This window comes from Hemiscyllium ocellatum, chromosome 11 (assembly GCF_020745735.1).
Source record: "Hemiscyllium ocellatum isolate sHemOce1 chromosome 11, sHemOce1.pat.X.cur, whole genome shotgun sequence".
In the NCBI taxonomy this organism is placed as follows: Eukaryota; Metazoa; Chordata; class Chondrichthyes; order Orectolobiformes; family Hemiscylliidae; genus Hemiscyllium; species Hemiscyllium ocellatum.
This window is the reverse complement of record NC_083411.1, coordinates 25669646-25686473: the sequence shown is the minus strand read 5'-3', so window position 1 is coordinate 25686473 and position 16828 is coordinate 25669646. Positions and strand designations below refer to the sequence as shown.

Sequence of the window (16828 nt, the reverse complement as noted above, 5' to 3'; positions counted from 1 at the left end):
CCAAAGGCCTGTTTCCACACTGTAGAGAATCTACTAATCTAATCTACACCTCGTTCCATTCTTCCTGTCCTCACTGACCCTTCCTCAGAATTTTTTTCTGTGGAATGTTGAATATCACAGAGATATCTGGGTGAATTCAAAACATGATGAATGAAACTTGAGTTGGAATCCACCTGGCGAGTCTGAGCTGGAGGTATCACTGAGGAATGTGAGATAGTTGTGGAAACATGTTTTAGCAAATACCTGGTTAAACACCAGGAATGACAGTGAAATTAGTGTCGGTGGACAAGAGAAAAGATTGGAATGGAAATCCTGTTGGAGAGAGGAGCAGAACCCTTCAAGGTAGGCATGCTGAGGAGAAGTGTAAGTTAAATACTAATTAAAAACCGAAAGAACTGTGGATGATGTAAATCAGAAACAAAAAACAAATTGCTAGAAAAGTTCAGCAGGTCTGGCAGCATCTGTGAAGAGAAATGAGAGTTCGGGGTTCTGAGAAAGGGTTAACAGAACCGAAATGTTAACTCTTCACAGATACTGCTTTTCCACCAATTTCTGTTTTTGTTTAAAAGCATGACAAATAGTTTGATCAAACAAATGAGTTTTCAGGAAGGCATAAATGTCAAAGAGACTTTGGAAAGGGAATTTGAGAGTAAGTAATCTAGATAGTTGAACTACAACAATAATGGGAGGGTAAAGGGGCATAGATAAGATGTTGGAGTCTGTGAAACAGAAAGTTCAGCATGGCTTGTACATCTGAAGAAGGTTATAAGTTATTAAGGGGCAAGGCCATAAATTGATTTAAAGATAAGAATGCAAATTTAAGGGTTGGGGAATATGAGCCAATGTAGGTCAGTGAGAACAGGAAGAAAGGGTGAATGGAACCGGTATAGCCAGTCAAAATTTGCATGAGCTGGGATTTTAAGGTTTGAGCAATAAGGCACAGACTGCAATCATTCAGAACATAGGCAATGGGTAGGTATTTCTGTAGCAGACAGCCTGAGGTAAATTACGAGGTTAGAAAGTAGCTCACTGCACCTGTTGTGAAAGGGGAATGTTATCTTGGGAAAAAGTCAGGGTGGATTTAGGGAGGTGACTATCAATCGTTTTCCATACAGAACTGACAGAAAAAAGAAGCTTTGGTTAGAGATCCCCCACCCTGCCTTCTCCAAAAATGGCATAAGAGCAGAAGCTCAAGCCACTGAATAGAATTGAGTGGCAGTATACAGCTTTGAAAATTATCCCTTTGCGTTGGTACAATGTGCAGGCAGTTGACCTACATGCAACAATGATTTTATGGTCTCTTTGACCCTCTCTGCAAGGAAGCCTTCAAAAAATAAAACTGTTGTTTTTTTAACCTGGCAAAGCCTAAGATGAGTCTCATCATTTTATCATTTTCACTGAAGAGAATTGAACATCTCTTTTTATTCCTCAGTGTGCCAGGAATCCAAAAATCGACCAGATCTGAGAGAGGGCCAGAATCAGGAACTCACTGTGTGGGAATTTCCATTTGCTCGCCACATCAATGACTTGGCTTTGGGTGGTAGAAGGATTTGACCACAAATATCACTGAAAACCCTTCTATTTAATTCTTCTAAGCCCTTTGTGTATCTGTGTCCTGGTGTTGTTTGCAGTCCTCATTCTGATTGCTCCCTGAACTAATGGAAGGATATATGAGTAGACTGACGATTTTTTAACTCTATTTAAAAGCAAAGAAAATTAATTTTATCTTCATTATTCATTCCAGCATGTGAGAAAATGCATCAAACAAAACATTAAAATCCACATTGACCTCATCCAGAAAATAAATCCTGTGATTTCAACATTGCTCATGAATTTGCATACCTATTTTCCCACTGTTTGATGGGTGAAAGAACGTTGGAGATATTGACAGCTTAAACCACAAATTTTCAATGTATGAGGACATCAGGTGAGTTGAAACAATAACATACTTTAGTTTATGTGGAGCTAAAACAAATGAATCCAAGTGAAAATGTCAATATTTTGCATAGTGATATTCAAAACATTATTTGTTAGTAAAACTAGCAGCATTCACAAAAGGGGTAGGACATACACTGGCTGAGATAGACTAGTTAGTGTTTCATTCTCAATATCCAATTGCACGACACTCCAAACTTACTTCTTTTAATTTAACTCACCTTTCTCTTTTCCTGGTGGCACTAAGGCATACTGTGCAAAATGTTGTTCAGGGACAGTTTCTCCCAAGCTCCATTAAAAGTGTTATTAGCTACGTTTTGTTTTCAGCAAGCCTTCCTTCTAGTTCAATAATCTGAATTATATTTTGAAAAAAGAGACCCACATGTTTTACAATGTGTATACTATGAGCTTATTTTCTTTGTAAGTTAGAACTAAGTTAATTGCTTGGCATATGGGGAACAAGAATTATCCTACTTCCAGACTATAATTTCTTACATTAACTATGGCAAGGAAACAGCACTGAATCCCACAGCTGGGCACACTGTGCACATGCTTCTTTAGTTCTGCTGAGGGCTTCATATAAAGCAAAAACATATTGTGTGAGAACTATATTAGAAGCATTCACTTTTTCATGAATATTACAGCTAAAACTGTTAAGAATTCAGCGTGTAAATGTTGTGATTTAGAAGTCCTCTTAACCTCACTTTTTTAAAATGGAATTCGCCCTATGTATTTAGAATGGATGTATCATAATGCAACTTTGTAAAAGTACCATATCTTGGTAAATCATTCATTATTATTTTAAATCACAACTGTATCAACTAGCTGTTAATGCACATCATGAGTAATCCTTACCAATCTATTCTTTTTACAAGCATAATGAAACTCTGATCGACAAACCACCAAACTCAGACCCATTGTGTCAATCAAAAATTAAGTAGCAACTTAATGGAGGAGATTAGAACTGATAGAATTTTCACTACAGAACAATACTATTAAGTTGATTGTAGCTGTGCTGAGTGCTAATTTGATGATAATATCTGCCTTGAAATCCCTGTGCTTCAAACAGAACTGCACAATACTTCAAACCATTACAGTTAACCTTTGCAAAGTTTGTTTTTTGCATGAAACCTTACACATGTCAATACATTCTGAATTCAAATTAAAACTGTTAACCATTTCTTAAAAAGGAGAAGAAGGGAGATAATGATGCAAATTGAACTAATTTTGGGGTAATTCAGCTAGATTGTTTCTCATATGCAATTGGATTTTCTGTACTTACTAAAGAATTACCTCATGGTTTGGAGATGCAATGCAAGTTCATAATTGCAGTCGTGGTAAAATGCTACAGGTTCAAGACAAGCCAATGTATTAAGAACATAAATCATGTCAGACAATGTCAAATCAATCTGGATCTCAAAACTCACAAATATAATTGTGAAAATACTCAGCTGGTGGAAGACTAATTTTAGTGAAATTGGTAAACAGTAGACAGGCTGGAATCAAAACTTGGTACGTGAAGCAGCAAAGGAGATAACATGGATGTAGATGAAGCACCTTACCAGAAGTTAGAAGTAAAAGGCATGCAGAGCTGACACCTCCGAGTTAACGAAAGACACAGGATTTAAAACGAAGCAGAACAAGAGGCTTCTGATCGAGGTCAGATTCATAATTCATTACAAGCCGAACACAAAGTGTGAAAGGAAGAACTGAGAAAGAGGAGAAATAGGAACAAAGAGCATATGTAAGGATTGATTAGCTGATGAACTTAAAATGAAAACTCAAATATCTATATAAGTATTAATAGCAAAGAGTAAAACCATGCAAAAGTTTTTTTGGAGGCAGAGGCCATAACTGAAATGAATACTTTATAATTGTCTTCATGAAAGAAGACAACACTGCCAATGGCACAATAAGGCAAGGGCTAACAGAGAAATTAGATATGTTAATAAAAAATACTGAAACAAGATGGAAAAGTCAATTGGTCTGAATGGGATACATCCTAAGTTGTTCAGAAAAATAAAACTGGAAAGAGTATAGGCTCTGGACCTAAATTTCCATTCCTCCCTGGATATGGGAAAGTTGCAAGAGCATGACGGAAATTTCAAACATTGCATCCATTCTCAAAAAATGGGAATGGGATAAACCTGACAATAAATGCCAGTCAGACTAATGTTGCTGTTGCAGGAAATTTTAGAGAAAATAAACCATGGCAAAAACAATTTTCATTGGGGAAAAATGCTTTAAAAAATGAAAGCTAACACAAATTTCTTAAAGGCAAATTGTATTTGACTAAGTTGATTGCATTCTTTTAGAAAATAATGGAGAGGGCTGATGATAGAAATGCTGTTGATGTTATGTCTAGGCACTTGAAGGAGGCACCTGATAAAAGTGAAGTCTGTGAGACTGATTGGATGGTGGATAGATGGATAGAAAATTAACAAAGGGAAAGAACTGGACTGAAGTGGTGAATAACTATTTTTTCAAATTGAAGAGGAGTTTGCACTGTTGATCCTCAGGTATTGGGACAGCTCCTCTTTTGGATCTATACCAAATACTTGAAATTTGGCTTTGCAGAGAATGATTTCAATGTTTGATGATGATATGAAACTTGGAAATGCAACAAAATAGCAAGGAGGATGGTAAGGAACTTCAGAAGGACATTGACTGGTAAACTTGGTAAAGACATGACAGATGGTATTCAATGCAGAGAAACGTAAAGACATTCAGTTTGATTGGAAAAATTAGAAGAACAATACAAATTACATGCTACAATTGTAAATGAGATGTAAGAACAGTTGTGTGTATAACAGATAAAGGGTAGGTTTTATAAACAGAGGCAAAGGGATTTAATACTGGGCCTCTGTAACAGACTGGTTGGCTTCCAGCTGCAGTGTTACATTTAATCCTGGGCATCACATCTCAAAATTCATGCCATGGCCTTAGAGAGGAGCCTGAGGAGATTTACAAGAATTGTTCCAGGAATTAAAGACTTCAACTATATGGAAAGATTAGGGACACTAGGGCTGTTATTCTTACAATGTAGAAAGTTGAGGGGAAATACGATAAATGTGTTGAAACTCAGACACAGTTTGATAAATAAATAAGGAGAATCTGTTTACAGAGGCAGAGAGATTGGTAACCAGGAACAGAGATTATAGACAATTGGGAAAATTGAAATCAGGCAATAAAGTGTTGCATGGACTGCACAATATGAAAGGGCTGTGGAAGTGTATTCAATAATATCTTTCCAAATGGAATCAGAGAAATACCTGAAATGGAAACATTAACAGGGTCTTGGGAAAAGAGCTCTGTCAAACAGCTAGCACAAGCACTTTGTCAAATGATCTCCTTCAGCGCTGTATCAATCTCTGATTCCATCTACCTGATTTGTAAAACTGATTAAAATCTTAGTTCTGTGCGCCTAAATGTGACTGAGTATTGTAACAGTTATGACTGCTTTGCTTTCATGTCATTATAATGTAACAGGACTACAGAGAAAGGTCAAATATTATTCACAGTAATGTGTTCTGATATCATAAGGTGACAGGCAGGTGAGGTGGGTCAAGAGTAATCAGGCCAAAGACTATTCAGTCTGGTCAGGCATTGTTGAGAAGTGGTCAGGAGGGATAGTTGAGTCAGGTTGGAGGATAGTCTGATTGTTGGGTGATAGTCACACCTGGTCAGAGCTGTGATTTAGTTTCAGAAGGATGTTGTGAAACTTGAAAGGGTTCAGAAAAGATTTACAAGGATGTTGCCAAGCTTGGAGGGTTTAAGCTGTAGGGAGAGGCTGAATAGGCTGGTGCTATTTTCCCTGGAGCATTGGAGTCTGAGGGGTGACTTTATAGAGGTTTATAAAATCATGAGGGGCATGGATAGGATAAATAGGCAAGGTCTTTTCCTCAGGGTGGGAGAGTCCAGAGCTAGAGGGCATAGATTTAAGATGAGAGGGGAAAGATTTAAAATGACCTAAGGGGAAACTTTCTCATGTAGAGGGTGATGCATGAGGGGAATGTACTGTCAGAGGAAGTGTTGGAAGCTGGTAGAAGTACAACATGTAAAAGGCATCTGGATGGGTATATGAACAGGAAAGGTTTAGAGGGATATGGGCCAAATGCTGGCAAATGGGACTAGATTTATCTAGGATATCTGGTCGGCATGGACGAGTTGGACCAAAGGGTCTGTTTCTGTGCTGGACATCTCTATGACTCAATGACTCTAAGTGGTTATGTGTTAAGGTAGTCTGTAATTAGAGGGGAAGGTCCTGTTGTGTCTGAGGGGCAGATGTGGCGTGTATTGGTGGGGGGTAGTTAGAAGTTTGTGGGAGAAGTTGAGGGTAGGTGTGAGTGCTTGTGGGGGTGGTGTGGGGGGTGGTGGGGGGGGGGGGGGGTACACTTGTGTGGTTCCCAGGAGTTAGACTAAAATTAATAGGTAATTATTCATTTTAAGTACATCCGAACTGTCTGAAGTCTCCAATGCTAACCTAGAGTTGGACACTTTGCCAGAGTGTCCTGTGAAGTAGGGGAACCTCTTATTGTAAGTTCAAACTTCCAGTCAATTCCCAAGGTAGGCACATTTGGACTTCTTTGGAACTTGATACCCATTTTGGGTTGTATGTGCATCATCTGACATGGAGACCAAAAAATCCAGAATGTTGGACAGTTTTGTTTAACTGGAGTTCTACAAGGCTTAATTAACACAATGTTGTTCCAAATGTTACCTCCAGTCTACGCTGTAGCATAAAGTGCATCTGAATGTTGCAGAAGTACAGACTACAGTACGTATCCAGACAATAATGTCAGCTCTAATATCTCAAACATTATGGGCTAGAGCCATAAAAATCAAGACATTTGGAACAAAAATCACATGTTTCTTTGTATTTGTGCAAGTAGTGTGTGTGTGCCATTTCATGTTACCTTATTAATAAGCACTGTCTTTGCTTAAACACAAACTAATTCAAATTGACAGTTGATTTATAAATCACTTAAGCCACCAGTCGACTCTCTTTAGTAGAAGAGCTGTCCTGTGGTTCTCTGGAACTATATTGACTTTACCTTTTATCTCAAGCCTCATTAGTGATTTATTTAATCTCTTACATTTTACACAAACTGATTCCATGCATCTGAAATTACTGTACAAGTTTTTTTGTAGAAATTCTACCTCTTGACTGGATATTATCATAATGCTACTAGAATGGAGGTGACAAATATCACATTCATAGGAACATAAGAACAGGCATAGGCCATTCAGTCCATCCAGCTTGCTCCACCATTTAATATTTTCAAGGCTGATTGAATATGTAAATTCCCTTTCTCCACATTTTCCCCATAATCCTTTATGCCATTGGTAATCAGAAATCTAGCAATCTCTGCTTCAACATACTCACAGATTGAGTTTGCACAGCCCTTTGTGGTAGAGAATTCCAAGATTCTCTGGAAATGAATTTATCCTCATCGTGGTCCTAAATGGCATACCCCTGCTTTGATCTTGTACCCCCTGGTTTTTGACTTCCCTACCTGGGAAATCATCTTGCCCACATCTACCTCGTCGTAAGTATTTTGTAGGTTGCAATGAAATCACCTCACACTCTTTGAAAGTCCAGTGAGTACCAGCCCAGTTTGCCCAGTACCCTTCATAGCAACAAGTCTGGTGAACCTTTGTTGCATTCTCTTTATGGCAATACCTGACCTGAGGTAAGGAGAACAAAACTGCACATAATATTCCAGGTGCAATCTAACCAAACTTCTTTACAATTGATGCAAAACTTCTCAATACAAACCCTCATAGTCATAGTCATAAGTCATGCAGGTCGACAGCACAAAAGTTGGCCCTTCGGCCTATCAAGTCTGTGCCAGTCAAAAACAACTGCCTAACTATTCTAAGCCCATTTCCCTGCGTATGGCCCATAGATTTGTATGTTTTGGCATTGCAAATGCACATCTAAACACTTTACACTTGTTACAATGTTTTCTGCCTCTACTACCCTCACAGGCAGTGAGTTCACGATTCATAGAATCCCCCACAGTGTGGAAGCAGGCCATTCAGCCCATCAAGTCCTCATTAACCCTCTGAAGACTATTCCACCCAAACCCACCCCATCCCTGTAATCTACATCCTCCTGTATTCTAAGGCATTCAATATATTTTGTAATCCATGTGACATTTTATAAATTCTCTTTTGGAAATAGAACCAGTCTGACTCAAGATTGGAATACATATAGACTCTAACCTCACACCTTTAATGCATTGTCTGAGCTGAGATATTACCTTTTTTTATTAAACCTTGAGTTATTTCGGGAATTTGACTTGAAAGAAGTTCTGGGATTTACATATTAATGAACTGAAACCTGCAACCAATTCTAAAAGATGAAAGATTTAACAGTTATCTAGGTTTGTTCAATATATCACATCAGTGCATGACACTATGATCTTTACCTATAAATTCTGTGTCCTATGATTCTGCCCCACTAGCTACCTGACGAAGGAGCAGCATTCCAAAAGCTTGTACTTCCAAATAAACCTGTTGGACTATAGCCTGATGTTGTGTGATTTTTAATTTTCGAGGAGTAAGTGAGGACTGCAGATGCTGGAGATCCTGAAGAAGAGCTTATGCCCGAAACGTCGAATCTCCTGTTCCTTGGATGCTGCCTGACCTGCTGCGCTTTTCCAGCAACACATTTTCAGCTCTGATTTTTAATTTTGTCCACCCCAGTCCAACACCGGCACCTCCACATCATCTCTACTTGAAGACTGCTGCAAACTATTTATTCAAGTCCTCTGCTGTATCCTGGTTGTCCATTATAATTTGAAGAACACGCTAAAACATCTTGAATATGCTTTGATTTAATTCTTTCTGATTTGTATTGTTTCAGTTAGTTCAAATACATCCATAAACTGTTAATGCCTTTTGAGGTGACAGCATAGGACTGTATGCATGTTACATGGAGACAATGTAAGACGATAGACCAGAGCTAAGTGACCCTGTAACTGACAAGGTAGCTCCAAATTCTGTAGCTATGGGCTTTGTGAATGATGACAGACAACTAAGTAACTAACAAGTGGACATTGTTACTCAAACGTCATCATTCTCAGTGCTGGTAGAGTACAGTAGCAGAGTTCAAACAATACAGCTGGAACATTCTTCAGTGAGAAATGCCAAGTGGATAACCTCATTCAGTCGTCTCCTGCAAACCCAGTATCACAGTTGTCAGTTTTCCATGTAAAATATCCTTAGCATCAGCAAAGGATTGCCTAATGCTTGTTTGGTGAGTGTGCTCTTGATGTACACCATGTAAGGAGACACTGTCAGTTATTTGCTCGCATCTATTCTCTAGGGAATTTCTCCAGTGACAGCAGGTACTCTCTGTTTCTGCCTTGCTGTGGAATGTACAGAAGGCAGCAGCTGGCCACTTAGTTCAGGAGGCAGTGAAATTGATGGATATGGATTCAATGTAAGCAATGTGTTTGTTCCTTAATCTGTCATTAAGTAAACTAAAACATAAAATCTATGTTTGCAAACATTCTCAGTGTAATACTGTGCTGCTCCAGTAATATCAAAGGACTCTTTAAGATTGATCACTTCGGAACGCAGTCATTGTTAAGCTTCACGGGTAATGTGTCAATACCTGATCTGGTATGCTGTGATTGCTCCATTTTGTTAGGATATCTTTATAGTTTATAGAGTTAAACTCTTTGTACATCACACAAGACTTTCTCTGTCTCCTTGCACAAGACACCAAATCACAGACTGATTACTCATGCTCTGCAAATTTACTTCACTTGATATCACATCAAGTTTGGTTTTGCAGTCAGGAGAGCCACAAATGTCCCCAAGATGGCCTTGTCACCACTCTCCTGAATTTCACATGGGGCAGATGAGGTCTCTTCAGGGATATTTCCAGACCAGCCTCAATTTTGAGGTGGGAAGGAGAAATATAGTAGCAGGAAGAAGCCTGGCCATCTTGCTTAGGCCTCAGGCAGGACATGGGACGAAGGGTTATGTCCCCTCAGGGATCCCTTTTTACATTTGGTGACTTCCCCTCCCCACTCTTCTGGTCCCAATGGTGCTCTCTCCCTACTGGCCTGTCCATCAAGACCTCCATAGCCTTCTCCTCATGAAGCCCTTGCTGCTTAATCCTGGGCCTCTCATCTCCTTTCTCCTCACCATGAGATCCCAACATAATTACTTAGTTCTGGACTCCAGGACCCAGAATCCGAGAGCAGCTCATGTTTGTTGCAAAAGGATTTTAATGGAATAATCCAGTTTCAGTTAGCACATCTGTTTAACAAGATCATTTATTATTGCAGAAACCAAGTGGTATTTTGAGTGTTGATTTTCACTTACTTTACTGTACAGTTTATTTAAGTGCTATGATGGAGGAAAACACAAGACATGCTATGCTTCAACTGGAAAGAAAGTGAAAGCAGAAAACAGTCCATGGCTTTATGCAAAGGTACAGCAGCTGAGGATGTGGCTTAATTTGGAGAAACATTCAAATAGCTCATAAAAGTTGCACATAATATTAACTTCTCAAACAGAATTGATGCTGTTTTGTGATCAGCATGGTTTTGACTGAGAGAGAAAGCATGGGAATTGCTGTCATCCAGGCAGAAGCAGCTGCAGATGAATACCATGAATTCTACAGTCTGCTGTAATGATAAGAATCCATGCCACAATTCTCAATGCCCATACTTTTTTTGTTGCAAATCATTGTTGCCAGTAGAGTGCCTTGTAGAATCAGTTGAGGTTGAAAATTATTTGTGGTCATGCAACAACTAACATAAGTTGCATGGGGACCCTGAAGAATCCCCATTGTAGCAGATTCTGAAGAAATTGTCAGGGAAATTAACATTTCACTTTATACCTGGAACTGTCCAGCTGTTTCCTTTTCAATCGGAGAATTTTGGTGAAATTAAGAAAAATAGTTACTCAGGACAAGACTATTAAATAGATTGCAAAAACCCAAGAGTAATTACTAAACCGACCTCATGTTTGCCTTACACAGCCCCAGCTGCACCTCCCCAGATCCCCAACATCCCCCAGATCCTGAGAGGACACTATCCCCTGCCTCCCCTCTGCCCAGGATCTGACACCCCTGAAGAACAAACACACCAGCCTGCTCCATAGCCGAGCCCCAGCTGTTGTCGCTGGACCCAACCACTGAACTCTCTTGCCGCCAGTGCCAGACATGAGCCCAGATAATCATCCCCTGCTGCCAGAACCAACCCTTGACCTTTGCCTGTCACTTCTGTCTTTGCCAGACTCAAATCCCAAAACCAACCTCCTGTCACTGCCACCAGACAAGGAGGCAATGGCCTAGTGGTATTATTGCTGGTAAATCAGAGACCAGGGTAATGTGTTGGGGACTGAATTACGCCATGGTAATGGTGGAATTTGAATTCAGTAAGTATCTGAATTAAAGAGTCTAATGACAACCATGAATCCATTGTTGGTTGTTAGAAAAAAACACCTGGTTCACTAATGTCCTTTAGGAAAGGAAATTGTCATCCTCACCTGGTCTGGCCTACATGTGACTCCAGACCACAGCAATGTGGTTGACTTTTAACTGCCCTCTGGGCAATTAGGGATGGGCAATCAATTGTACCCAACACACACACTCTCCTTCACTTTCTTTCGCTCATCCTGACCCACCCAGAACACTGCACCATTACACAGACCCCTTGCCATCTTGTACCCTTCCCAACTGGCAGCCTACTCACTGTGTGCCCTACTCCCTACCTAACTGTACATTAACAATTGTCACTCGATTGGGTTGGTATCTTACATCTGTCCATCTGATATCATAATACCGGGCACACTTGGCAACCCATCCCCTACCTATCTGGCATCCTCTTGACACCCTAACATCATACTAATGTTACCAGCTTTGAACAGCAGCTGGCAAAGTGGCTGCCAGGGCCTTTACATTTCAGAATACACATGCTGACTGTTGGGTGAAAAAGGGCATGGTTTGTCTTCCTCTGGTAGTACTAGTCTACAAACAGACTGGCAGAATGGAAGTATGGCTCCTCGTTTCTGAAAGGGCACTGAGCGGGATTCCCTCTCATAACTGTGAAACTTTCTTCTTTCATGAAGAAAAAGTAGCAATCCTCCAAACTCTGGCCAAACTTTTCTTATCTTTTTCTCATCAGCTCAAGGCTGCACAGGTATGGAACACAAAAATGATGGAACACCAAGTATGGCAACGCCAATCAGAGAATCACAGTCCAGTTTTCATTGGTACAAAATTATTCCCTGGAATAGAAGCCGATAAATACACAGAAATGTGCCCCTGCTTGTCAAAGGTACAATAGCTGGTACCTATTTTGCAAGGTGTGTTGCATGCACCAAAGGCCATGCAATGCTTTCATGAAATGGCATTTGTTGTTTAGAAATCCCTTATCCTGTGCTCCACAGCTGATGGGACACACATCCCTGAAGAAGCAAATAAGGTGAATTGAGTATACAATTACCACATAGTTCCAGCCCCTAGAGGCAGCCTGGACACATCACGAGAATAGACATCAGGAACACGCTGGATTTTCCATGGGCTTCAGAATCCCGAGAACAGGATATAATGGAGTGTTTGAAGGGGTGGGCATCCCAAGCCAATCCTTATCAGCAACAAGTCCAATGGCACAATCTTCCCATGAGCTACCAAGACTCCTGATTCTGCAATGCATGTACTGGGCTCTCCCACTCAGAGGTATGTATTTAGATGTAGGAATTTCAAGGGGCAGTTGGCTCAGGGTGGAGGGGGAAACCAGTCTGGTGGAATCATTTAGCTCACTTCTGCCTCAATTTTGAAAAAGGATCAGTAATGGAGCCTGAAGCATGATCACCCACCTGGGATTCCCTGCTCTCTCCTGCCAGCCTCAAAACAGTGGCTGGGGCAGGGCAGGAAGCAGCCATTAAATCATCTCAATCAGAGTGAGAGCAGGCAGGCAGCCTTATGCTTTGCCTGCCATATGTAAAATTGCAGACGAAACAGGGATAAGATGAAGCCATATGTGAAATTTTACTTCCTTGGTGTTGGTTAATTTCTGCTCACCTCAAGCACTACAACCTGCAAGTCTCAGGACCATGTGCATCAAGGCGATTAAGATGGGTGGCTAATTATTCAGCTGGCACTGAAACAATGGACTGGACAGTCTCTTTCTGTACTATAACATTTCTATATCTGCTATCATGGTCACTCCTTCACCTTGTGATCCATGCTAGTTTTATTCTCTACAGTCACAACGACAGAATTCAGGTGCATCCGGAAACCTGATGCCTTCTTCAATCACCCGCAGGAATTGATGTTTTGTGTTTATACAACCTGGTGAAACCAGGTTTAATTAACGATGCTTAATTGTTTACATTGCATGTGGAAATTTCCCTTCAATTTTCCAGTGCTAATTTCCCAAATGCCCTCTACATTCTGAATTTTATTAAAGCAAAGTTTACTAATTATAGCTTAATGCTGAGACACGATTTTAATGGGAAAATCCAAATATAAATGTAATATGCATCAAAGTCTTAAATATCAAATAGCTTTTGTATCACTTGTCTTTCTAATTTTTTTCGCTGTATTACACTATTGTGGAAGGACTGTTATTCTGACATTTAATCTGCTTATTTTTGTGATTTATTACAATGATTTTGCATTTTTGAAGGTCTATAATGCTGGACATTTTACTTCTTTATTTTTCTAATACTTTCCCTAAGAATTTGTACTTCAGAATCTGTACCTATATACCCTTGTACCTAAGATGGCACTATAAGTGGTGACTTGCAAACTTTTCACTGTATTCATGTGAATACATGTGACAATAAAGCTAATTCTAATTCTCAAGCTAATTCTAATTCTTTAGAGATGCCAAGACAGAGAATGCAGGAAATACATAACTAGTTATTTGTAAAGGAGCGAAGAGAAAACCGAGTTATAGTTGAATGTTAACCTGTCTTCATTTGAAATCTATTTCGAGAATTTGTTTTTTTTTAATTTTTGTGTTACTTCTCTTCAGCAGGACAATGTGGAAGGGAAAGTGACCACTGAAACTTGATTCCATGCTCATATTTGCAGAAGTTGAGACACAATCATTTAACAGTTCTGTGTTCCATTTCCATTTCTTTGTAAGTAGGCTACATTCTGCAATTGATTGGATACTGTGCTGTACCGTAACATTCAATTCTTGCCATGACTCATAAATATATTTGAAGAACAGCACATAGAATTCAAACTAAATCTAATGCATTACAGTCAGTAATGTGTGAACATGTGATGGAATAAAGTCTCTGGTGCTTCATAAGTTGTTTTGTTTAACATGAATACTGTGAATTCTTTTTAACATTACATCAAAGGAGTAGCTGTCTTCCAAGAAATGAATTGCCCTTTCACTTCACTAAGCGTGATTCTGTCTTAATCGTCCACATATCATTTACTACCCAAAGCTGAAACATTTTTCCATTATACACTGCTGATATTTCCCCAGCAACTTTGAAGTCACATTTGATCTCAAGGTAAACCTTCAATTACATGGTCAATTTATCACTTAGAGTGAGACAAAAAAAAATTGCAGATACTGGAATCCAAAGTGGACAAACAGGAGGCTGAAAAAATACAGCAAGCCAGGCAGGAGGTGGAGAAGTCAACACTTTGGGTAGTAACCCTTCTTTTTGAGTACTTATCACTTAAAGTGTCAAATTTCACCTCTGAGGTATTGCCAACCCTATCCCCATCTCAGTTCATCTGTAACTGAAATCCTAATCCATACCCTTGATACCTTTAAATCTGACTATTGTGTCACATGAAGCCTTTAAAAATTTCATGTCACCCACTCCCTAACTCCACACCAAATCTCATTCCTCAATCACCCTGATACTTGCTGACCAACACCAGCTCCTAGTTAAGTAACCACGGAGTTTTAAGATTCTAGTCTTAATTTTCAAAACCCACTTAATGGCATGGCCCTCATTTAAGCTCTGTAATCTCCACCATCCACACAACCCTCTCACCATCCTCAATTTTAAAGTCTCCATCATTGGTAGCCGTCCTTTCAGCTACCAAAGATTGAACTGTTGTAATTCTATCCCCAGAACACAATACCTCTTGACGTCTTTTTCCTTATTTACATGACTCCTTGAAACCCATCTCCTGTTGTAATATTTCATTATGTGGCTTGGTGTCAATTTTGTTTGATAACATCTCTCTGAAATAGTTCTTACTTTAAAGGTGCTAAATACCTCAAAATGCTTGAGGTGATCATTAGCCAGAAACGTAGCTGGACCAGCCAGATAAATACTGCAGCTGCAAGAGTAGTCACAGGAACATAGGACTTTAGAACAGGAGTAAGCTATTCATTCCTTTGGACCCACTGTTCAATAAGACCATAGTTGATTTAGTTCTCATCTCAAATCCACTTTCCTGTCTGACCACAAAACCCCTGATTCCCTGGTTGATCAAAAATCCATCTTACTCTGCCTTGAATAAATTTGAAGACTCAACCTCCTCTGTCTTCTGGGTTAGAAAATTCCACTGACTAATGACACAGAGAAAACAATTCTCCTCATCTCCACATTAAAAAGAAAACCTCTTATCCTAAAATAGAATCACAGAATTGTTACAGCCCAGAAGGAGCCATTCAGCTTTTAATCCCTGTGCCCATTCTATGACCTTCTTGCCTTTCCTTGAAGGAATCTGAGGCTGTGGTCTATGGTCAAAACCTTAAATTCTGAGGTAACTCATTTCCTGTCTCCCCAAAACCTCTCCAAAGTTTGTAATGCACAAGTCAGACATGTGATGGAATACTCTCCACTTGCCTGAATGAGTGCATCTCTAACATCATTTAAAAAGCTTAATATTATCCAGGATTTAACTCTGATCAGCATTGATCCTAAGCAGCCCACTTGATCAACATTGGGCGGCACGGTGGCACAGTGGTTAGCACTGCTGTCTCACAGCGCCTGAGACCCGGGTTCAATTCCCGACTCAGGCGACTGACTGTGTGGAGTTTGCACGTTCTCCCCGTGTCTGTGTGGGTTTCCTCCGGGTGCTCCGGTTTCCTCCCACAGTCCAAAGATGTGCGGGTCAGGTGAATTGGCCATGCTAAATTGCCCGTAGTGTTAGGTAAGGGGTAAATGTAGGGGTATGGGTGGGTTTCGCTTCGGCGGGTCGGTGTGGACTTGTTGGGCCGAAGGGCCTGTTTCCACACTGTAAGTAATCTAATCTAATTGTATTGACCTCTTAAGACATTCATGCCCTCTACCATTGCTGCATAATGGCAGCAGTGTGTACCATCTACAGGATGAACTGAAACAACTTGCCAAGTCAACTTGAACAGCACCTTCCGAACCTGTGAGCCTGTCCGTTGAGAAGAACAAAGGCACCAGAAATGTAGGAAGACCATCACATGCAAGTTCTGCCCCAAGCCACGGATTATTGTCAAATTGCACTGTACCAGTGCTCTTTCACTATCCCTGGACTATCACTATCCGTACCCATAAGGAGGGCCTCAACCGGGACCTTGGGTTCATGTCACACTACAGGTGACGACCATTGCACTATACGCACACACAGACACTCCTACACACACACACACACACACACACACACACACTCCTATTACTGACACGCACGCTGACACACTCACACATGCGTCCTTTCACAGACTTTGACCACTCTACACTCACACACATACGTATACACTCTGTCTCATAGACACTCACAACCCTCCACCCCAGACATACATACAGACATACACACTCCTACAGACACATACACTCCCACACAAACTTAGACACTCTGCACTCACATACACACACATATACACTCTCTCTCACACTCACATTCCCCCCACCCCAGACAGACAGATATACACACACACACACATACACACACACACACACACAC

General features: G+C 40.2%; 1 long non-coding RNA gene across 1 annotated transcript; it reads left to right on the top strand.

The window, feature by feature from the left end:
- Nucleotides 1–234: 234 nt before the first annotated feature.
- On the top strand, nucleotides 235–9442 carry LOC132820140 (uncharacterized). Its single transcript, XR_009645174.1, has 3 exons — nucleotides 235–342; nucleotides 1745–1927; nucleotides 8406–9442. It is a non-coding gene; the product is annotated as an uncharacterized LOC132820140 (long non-coding RNA).
- The last annotated feature ends 7386 nt before the right edge of the window (nucleotides 9443–16828 follow it).